We start from the raw sequence: 9,557 nt of genomic DNA, 5'->3' as shown, positions 1-9,557 counted from the left end.
CAGCAGCATCTCTTGTTTCCATGACAGTGTTCCTTGCCCACTAGAGGGATGCTTGCCCTGCTGGCATTTGTGTCTGAAGCCAATGCTGGCATTGCTTGTAATCTGGTTTCGCAAGGCTTGGCAGAGGCTGCAGTACTTCCTAGTTGCCACACTCACCTCTTCACTGATGGCTCTAAAACCTCCACATATCCTCCATTGGCTTCTGGTTGGGGTGACATTGGATGTGGGGTGGGGTTCATCTTTCTCTGCTGAATCACCCCTGGCCACAGTAGATCTCATGGTTGGAGAGCTGGCTCTCAGACTCAGCTACCTCCTGCTTCCCCATTTCAGGGTTCAGTGGAAGCTCCTGGGTTCCAACAAATCCCATGGGAAGAGAGAGCAGCTAGAGAGAGGCTGTACCACTGAGCTTCTTTCATGTGGCCAATCCCCAAATTCTTATGGACATGTCAGGGAACCTGGCCCACCAGGCAACCTCCTCCCAGGGTTCCAAAGAGGGAGTGGGCCAGGACCCCTCTGCCCTAATTATTCTCTTCAACTTGTCAGGGTTGCAGCCCGGGGAGAGGAATGGAGCACAGTTTGTCTACCTCTCCACCTCTGTTTCTTCTCTTCTGCCTTCAGCCCACCCTCTGTCTTCAATATAACCTTGGATTATAAAGGATGGGTTTCACTTTTACTTCTATCTTATATCCTGTCTTTTCTGCTTGTAGTTTTATGGCTATCTTATTTACACCACGGGAAAAATTCTATATCAAGCTGATATGTAAAATGGGGACAGGGGCTTCCCTGGTGGTATAGTGGTTAAGAATTGCCTGCCAATGCAGGGGACACGGGTTTGAGCCCTGGTCCGGGAAGATCCTACATGCCGCGGAGCAACTAAGTCCGTGCGCCACAACTACTGAGCCTGTGCTCTAGAGCCCACAAGCCACAACTATTTAGCCTGCATGCCACAACTACTGAAGCCTGCATGTCTAGAGCCCGTGCTCCGCAACAAGAGAAGCCACCACAGTGAGAAGCCTGCACACCTCAACGAAGAGTAGCCCCCGCTCGCTGCAACTAGAGAAAGCCCGCGTGCAGCAATGAAGACCCAATGCAGCCAAAAATAAATAAATAAAATAAATTTGTATAAAAGAAAGGGAACAAAAGAAATTTAGACTTTATTGCCTTGCCTTATAATGTCAGCAGCTGACTGTTACCTTTCTCTGCATTCCTTCTTTAAGAATCCAATTTTCCCTCTGTCTACCCCACCCCTCACCTGCTGCCAAGAAAGGTGAGTAACTTGGCTGACTATGGAGAAGATCGGGTAATGTTCATGTAAATCTACGTTTGTATTTTTCAGATATTCCTTTATACCTTTGACTAAAGAACCCTAGCTGATACAAGCAGCGTGATACACAATTCACAATTTGCCTGTGGATAATTTAATCCTTCCTTTTTGCTAAGGCCTTTCCAAGAATTACCCAAAAGAGAGTTGATCAAGAGTATAAAGAGAAACAGATGGGACCATCACACTGGGAGCAGGAGATTCAAGTCAGGTTTGGTGAGCAGAAGCTAATCTCTTCTGATTCCATGAAGTGATGCAAAACAACCTGGAACCCAGATGCCAACTGCGGAGACTGTGGGAAGCAGGGGCAAGAGATTTGACAATTCTTAACCACTGGATAAATCACTGCATTTGACTGAGCTTAAACATGATTAGGATGTGAGGCAAGTTGAGGGCTCAGAGTTAATACATTAAAATGGTAATAGATAAGCAAAGAAAGAAACAATCTGAATCCTCACATTTTTGACTGTGAAAATTATATCTCTCATATGAGGTTGGATTTGTTGCCCTTTCAATCAATTACTCACTATTTTTCCATGCTTTGGATGTGTGAAATACTGGAAGAATTTTAATGAAGATGTTTATCATCAAGTTTGGGAAGAAGTAGGAGCCTAAGGTAATTAAGAGACTATTAAAAGCCAAAATGTGAAAGATTTGAAGGTTCTTTAGGACTTCCCCCAAGCAGAGGGTCCCACCCTGGATCAGTTAGTCCAAATGAAATAAAGATAGGAAAAATGACTGGCATTGGGTTTCCCACTGTGGGGTAGGAGGTTACAGACAAGCCAGGGGAGGAGGCTAGAATGATCTATGTGGTAATGGATTAGAGTGGAGACATCAGTATGAACTCATGTTTAGCTTAATATGAGATGATTACATTTAGAAATATTTTAGGTATGTATATTATACAAGTTAATACATATACATTTATGTCCTCGTTCTGGCAGCCTGGGAAACGACACCTCAGTAGCCATGAGAGCATCTAACCCCTAGATCTCAGTTTTTTCCCCCCCACTCTCAATATATGCTTATTTATGAAATTAAGAGCAAAATATGTACACACACAAAACACTCAGAGACACCAAAGGATCCTAAGGCCTCAGGTTAAATACACCCCCAACCGCAAGCAGGGGTTCATGAAAACAGTAAACCAGACGCCCTCCCCCTCCCATATTCAGAATCGATTCACGTGGGAGAAGGCAGATGAGGGCAGGGAAGGGGGAAGGCGAGAATCCGCCAACGGGCAGAAGAAAGTCACACCCCTTGCAGCACTCACCCCAAATTTTTTCTATAAAAATTTTCCCCCCAAAAACATCAGGGAGTTTGGGGTTTCTGAGCACGAGCCAGCCTGTCTCCTTGCTTGGCTCTGCAATGAACCAGAGTCTGCTCCAAACTCCGATGTTTCGGTTTCTTTGATCTCATTGTGCATCAGGCACACGGACTTTGTTCGGGAATACTCCCTAGAGGCCACGAGCAGACCCGCCGCGAGGCCCAAACGTGGTGGCAGAGGAGAGGCCTTCCCCAGGCTGCCCTGGCTCCGGCTCCCCCCTCCCCCCACCAACACTGCCACAGACACAAAGCCGGTACTAGGCCTCACAGTGTTCCCTCACCTCTCCAGGTCCCAGCCAGTGGCCTGGGGGCTTTGGCAGACCCTGGTGATGCCCCCGAGGCTCCCTGAGGATTCCTCTCTCCGATTGCTCAGCACTTCTCTCACCTTTCACTCCTGACACCTTTCTCGCCAGTACCTCGAGATTAGGCCTAGAAACCACCCCCTGCCACTCTCGGGTCCTCACCAGGCGCCGGCAACACCTCCTGGCGAGATCTCAGTTTCTAATACCATTCTCCAATGAAAGGAACCAGGGTGCCTTCCAGAAATGGCTCATTCTAGGATTCAGGCAGGAAATCTACAAAATGAGCCTGAATCTCTTGTAGAGCCAGAAAGTAAGAAAGTGCTCAAAAAAAATCCACAATGAGGTGGGTATGCCAAAGGAACGCAGGAGCCAAATGAAAGCGCTCCCAATGGCCAAAGCTGAAGCAATCTGAGTAACAAAACAAAGTATTATTGGATTATAACCGAAAGTATAGAATATCTACTAGTCCCTGCTGATATAAACAAATTATTGAATAAATAAATGGGGGAGAATAGACAAATCTCCTGTGCTCCTTAACCCTCAAGGACTTGAAGCATAACTCCCTTCTAATTAAGGGCAGGCTGTGCCCAGTGACTTCCTTCCAAAGAATGCAGCATGAAAAGGGGGATGAAAGTAACTTCACAGTGGAAAAACTTGAAAAAGCCTACCTCAGCCAGGTGGACAAGGTCAACATCAACAGTGATTAAGTCATGCACCCTTAATACGCTGTAATGAGAATGGCTCTTCAGCTCCGTAAGCATCCTTCCAAAAACTCATAATCCCAGTCGACATGAGAAAACATCAGATGAATCCCAAGTGAGGGACATCCTATAAAATACCTGATCAGTACTCCTCAAAACTGTCATGGTCATCAAAAACAAGATAAGTCTGAGAAACTGTCACAGCCAAGAGGACTAAGGAGACACGATGATGAAATGTTAATATGGTGTCCTGGATGGAATCCAGGAAGAGAAAAAGGTAAAAACTAAGGCCATCTGAATACAGTATGGGCTTTAGTTAACAACATATCAACATCAGCTCATTAATTGTGACAAGTAGTTATGGGCTGCACCCTGCAGACCTACACGGCCTGCACACTTGCCCAGCTTTAAGACCAAAGAAAGAGCCCAGACTCAGCAACAGAGATATCAATGGTTAATGGAGAGGGTGCTTACCTGCCTGGAGAAAAACCCTGGAGTGACACCCAACTGTGTGTAGCTATCGGTGGGTAGGACACGGCGGCAGGCTTTGCTCCTGGGGGTGGGGGAAGGGGAGGTTGCCAGTTATAGGTTGGCTCGTTAGTTACCAGGGAAACTGGCAGAGGGGCACGCCCCTCACCGCCCCTTTGATTAGAACAAGCATTAGCTGAGGCAGGGGCAAGCATGTAGGAAGGTGAGTCAGGTGCGTAGGGTGTAGGTGAAGCAGGGAATGCATGGAGAGCAAGCAAACAGCCATCCTGAGTGGCCTGACCATAGAGCAGTTAATAGAGGGAATTGGCTGGAGAGTATATGGGAATTCTCTGTACTATATTTGTAATTTTCCTGTAAATCTAAAACTATTCTAAAATAAAGAGTTTATTTTAAAATGACTGGCATTGCAACATGTGGCAGGGTGGGAAAAAATTACTGCTAAACTGGAATAATTTTTTGTCTTTCTCATGTGATAACCAGGGATGTTCCTTTAATTCTCCAAGCCTGTTTATCCATTGGATGGGAGATAATACATCTGAGTTCTCTCTCTCTCCCTCTCTCCCTCCCTCTCATCTTCCCCCTCCTCCTCCCCCTTGCCACCTAGGGCTGAATCCAGCGCTCTGCAGCTTTAGTTTGAGAATAGTCCATCTACTTTTAAAAGCCTTCCTTTTCTTGCTCTTGGTCCTCTGTTCTGGTCATGTCGTTTGGTACGCTAATTCCTGCATTCATGCTTACTGAGAGGTCCTTTCTTGATAACATCTTTGCCTTTTGACAGTGACTCATTCCTAACTTGGAGCTCAGGGGCCGGTGACCCAGGTAGGAGGCAGATGGCTGTCTGCTTGTCCATAAGGCCAGCCTTCTGGGCCTTTATTTGGTAATCACTGCTCCAAAGCAGATCCTTAATTAACATTCATGAAGCTTGTCTGGTGTAGCAGTAAAGGACACTGAATGAGGGAGGCTAAAGCCTGAGCTCGAGACCCAGCTCTGCCACCAGCCGTGCGACCTTGGGGGAGTAGTCTCTGCTTCCTGCAACCCTGATTTATTCGCCTCTAAGGTGGGGAAGCAAATGGCCTTGTCTCTTTCACAGGGTATGAGGACCAATGAATAAACAGACTCTCAAATGTCTATCAGTGTCAAATTTCTATCAGTAGGATTTGCTGATAACACAGGGTGATACTTGGCCACATCATTGTTAGGGGAACCACTGACTGAAACCGCCCGCCCTGGCCAGGCAAGATGGTAACCACTTGCATGAGTTATCGTACAACAGGGGGTCCTGGTAAGGAACGCGGAACTAACAAGTAACCACCAACCGAAAGAATGCAGGAAAGGTCAAAAGGAGAGAGGAGACACGTGTCCATATGTTCTACCAACCTCCCAGAATCCTTCTCTCTGGAATCCATCTTGGCCGAGTGATGCGTGTGCCACCAGGAAGGGCCCTGAGTCAGAACGATTGGCCAGAGACGACCCGGAAACTAACCCCATTCCCATAAAACTCAAGATTGCGAGCCACGTGGCAGAGCAGTTCTCCTGGGTTCCCTTACCCTCCTGCTCTCCGCCCCAGGCGCCCCTTCCCCATAAAGTCTCTTGTTTTGTCAGCATGTGTGTCTCCTCCGACAATTCATTTCTGAGAATTAGACAAGAGCCCACTCTCAGGCCCTGGAAGGGGTCACCCTTCCTGCAACATCATAAGAGAGATTCAGCAATGCACAGTGAGGCCAAACAAACTGAAATGTCGGAGTTTGGAGCGGAGAAATGTTTATGGCATGGCTAAGCAAAGAGAACGGGTGGCTCCTGCTCAAAACCCCCAGAACTCCCTGATGGTTTTCAGGGAGAAATTTTTATAGGCAAAATTTGGGGTGAGGGCTGCAGGATGTGTGACTTTCTTCTGATTGGTCAGTGGTGAGGTAGTAAGGTGGTGCTCCAGGAATCTTGTGCTCAGCCTGAAGTTACCATCCTCCACCTGGTTGGGGGGGTCTTCGTTCTTGTAGAAGAACTCAAAGATATTGTCACATATATCCCTTGAGGAGGAACCAAGATCCTGCCTTAACTGCTGCACTATGGTTTCTTTTTTTTTTTTTTTTTTAAAGGTTTTTTTTTTTTTTAATTATTAGCACCTTTAATTATTATTTATTTTATTTTATTTTATTTTGGCTGTGTTGGGTCTTCGTTTCTGTGCGAGGGCTTCCTCCAGTTGCGGCAAGCGGGGGCCACTCTTCATTGCAGTGCGCGGGCCTCTCACTATCGTGGCCTCTCTTGTTGCGGAGCACAGGCTCCAGACGCGCAGGCTCAGTAGTTGTGGCTCACGGGCCTAGTTGCTCCGCGACATGTGGGATCTTCCCAGACCAGGGCTCGAACCCGTGTCCCCTGCATTAGCAGGCAGATTCTCAACCACTGCACCACCAGGGAAGCCCTGCACTATGGTTTCTTGACTGTTCCTCCTTTGTTTCTGCATTCCATATTTCCCTGATTAGTAGCTGTTTGGATCTGCACTTTGGAACTCAGGGAAGGTCTAGGAGGCTGAAGACTTTATCCTGCAAATAAGAAATGGAGAACCTGGAAAGGCTTTTGTGCCCAGGAGGACCCCAAAGGGTGCTGCTTGGTTTCACTTGCAGCTATGAGAAACAAGCATTCTGATTCGAGTTTCTGGGTGTTTGTATCCTGTGATAACATTAAAATAATCATGCAAATCTGAAAAAAAAAAAAAAAGAAGGTAATAGCAGAAACAGGACTTATTTATCTCATAGGTTTAGGCTGCATATTTACTCTTTTTTTAAAAAAGTTGAGTTTAACTTGCTTTTAGTTTTTATAGAATGTTTTTGATTAAGTCTCCAGGCCAGGAAACTACCACTTCCAAGGGAATAAAACCTTGCATGTGGTTCTAAGGAAAGTGTTTTAATGCCCCAAATTGTAGTAACAGAAAAGAAGCCCTCATTACACCATTTTACTTTGAAGCAGGTCTTTGATGCCTCAAATACTCAGTGTTACAAAGAAAACGGAAGCTCTCCATCTCTACAGATTTCCCTGATGAGCGTGGGGATTGTCCTACGTCTTGACTACTTGTCCAAGTTGTTTCTTGCTTCCTGAAATTCTTGCCACCTATTAGGCATACCAGTTCTGGAATACCAGCCTCCATATCTCACACTAATCTTACCTGGCCCTCGTCACCCACCTGGCCAGCTAGCCTGTGCTAATTGTCGTCTTAACTGGATACAGGTAAGCCAATCAGGTAGCCAATGTGATTGGATGGGGAAGTGTTTTGTGTGCATCTCAGCCTGTGGATAGTGATACTGTTGGCTTGAAATGCCTCTGGGCACTCACCTGGGCTCACGGGGAGCCCCAACAGATGTCTCCCTTTCCAGAGCCAATGCTGTGATTGGACTGGCCCTTGTGGTTTTTACTGTGATTGGAAAACACCCTTAGCAATAACCCCATTGAAAGGACAAGATTTCTTACTCACAGATCCTGGAAGACACATGGCATGCCTGGGGCCACACAGTGAGGCTGTGGATGTGGGGTGTGGCGATGGGGAGAGGGAGAGAGCAGGGGGGGAGGGGGGCAAAGAGAGAGAACCTGGCGTTCTGCTTTTATTGGAGTCGAGGGTGGGGAGAGCTAGGGTTTCGCAGGTTCACTCTTTATTGGTGAATTTAATACAAAAGAGCCCGAATTAGAGTGAGGAAAGGGAAAAACAAGCAGTCAAAGGGTTAGTTATCAGAGTCAGCCAGAGAAGTCTAAAATGAAGGAAACTTCAGGGGTAGACGGCCTGGCTCTTCTTCTCATTGAGTCGCTGGCAGTGTGTTTATTGGAGATAGCAGAGTTTGAAGTGGATGCCTGGGTAATCAAAAGCTTAATATTAGGCATTTGCATTACAGTTAAAAAATAAACAACTCTCAGGGTTTACACCACAGGATGAAATATCTGGGGGTTGACAGATTCAGGAATGCTAGTGAAGAGTCCCAATTTTGACATAAAGGTTCTTCCCAGGGTGTGACCAACAGGGCAAATCGTGAGCAGGTGTACGTTTGACTCCTAGATGTCAAGATCTCTCTCCCAAAGTCTTTCTGCACTCACTGGTCTGTTTTAGAGCTTCTGTGTTTTAATTCTCTCTCCCTCTCTTTTTAAAAATGTCTCTGCTTCTAGGCCTGCATTCCTTTAGAAGATAGGTTGTGCCCTGTGCATTTGTTTTTTATTCCAGTGTCTAAATAGAGCCTGGCTCCAAGCAGGTGGTTATTGTTTGCCGACCAAACGTGTAAGGAATGATGGCAAGATAAATAAATAATAAAAAATGCCAGCTTCTTTGCAAACATTTTTCTTGTGGGGCATTTTAAATTAAGCAACTGTTAGCTCTTCCTTGCCTGAAATGTTCACTTAAATACTCCAGATTTTAATGTTGACTGACCCCAGGTTTAAAACATGGCCTATATTCTTATTACTTTATACCCTGAAGAATTTCAGGTAGTCAAAATCAAACCACCAGTTGTTAAGGAAAAGGACTGTGGATTTGAAGCCAGATTTGGTGGCTGTAGTCAATTAGAATGAGTAATATTATAAAAAGAAGTTGGCTTGGAAAGACCAAAGGGAGAGACTTCCTTCACTGGGGGGTTATTCATACCAGACCTGCTAGATGAGGGAGCACGTCGCACACAGTATTTCTGCTGAAAGGTTACTAAGAATAGTCAAGAAACAGGAGTGGCCCATGAAAAATCAAACAATCCAATTAGGATCTGTGGGGAAGGGGACACTTCCTCCCTCCCCCACCAAGCCCTCTGGTGCCTTTTGGCTGGTTGAATTGAATAATTAAAAGGACCGTAAGGCAGATGAACAGGAGAAAATCAAATTGTATCACCTACACATGGGGAATTCACAAAAACATGGAGGATTCCAAAGACAGTAAGGCAAGACAAGGCATATACGTCATTTTGGACTTAAGGAGAAGGATATAGGGGTCTGGGACTTCAAAGGGAAGTAAGGTAATTCACAGGAAGATGAAAAGAGTTAGTGTTTGGTAAATAAATGTTTGCTGGGTTATCCAGAGGCAGTGGCCACAGAGAGGACTTTGATCAAAGGGCCTTGCTAGGTTCCTCTCTGTCTATCACACCTAGTTCATAAGTTATTTATGGTGATAGCGTCTTCCGGGAACAGGCCTATCTTAAATTATCTATCTTAGATATCTTTTAGGCAGTCAGGGGAAAGTTCAAAAGTTCTTCCTGAGTCTTTTAGGCCTTGCTTGTTTTCAGCTCAAAATAATCTGCGTGCAGAGTGGCACATCTCGGGCAGCTTGCCCTGAATCCCATCAGATTCAACCTCTTACCTTGTTAGTTTTACATTTTTGTTGAATAGAAATCAACTGTTCTCTCTGAGGAACTCTAATTCTGTTACTAAGGAATAGTTAATTCTAATTGGCTATCTAGAGCCTCA

The sequence above is a fragment of the Eschrichtius robustus genome, chromosome 11 (genome assembly GCF_028021215.1).
Source record: "Eschrichtius robustus isolate mEscRob2 chromosome 11, mEscRob2.pri, whole genome shotgun sequence".
Lineage (NCBI taxonomy): Eukaryota > Metazoa > Chordata > Mammalia > Artiodactyla > Eschrichtiidae > Eschrichtius > Eschrichtius robustus.
This window is presented reverse-complemented; position numbering follows the sequence as displayed.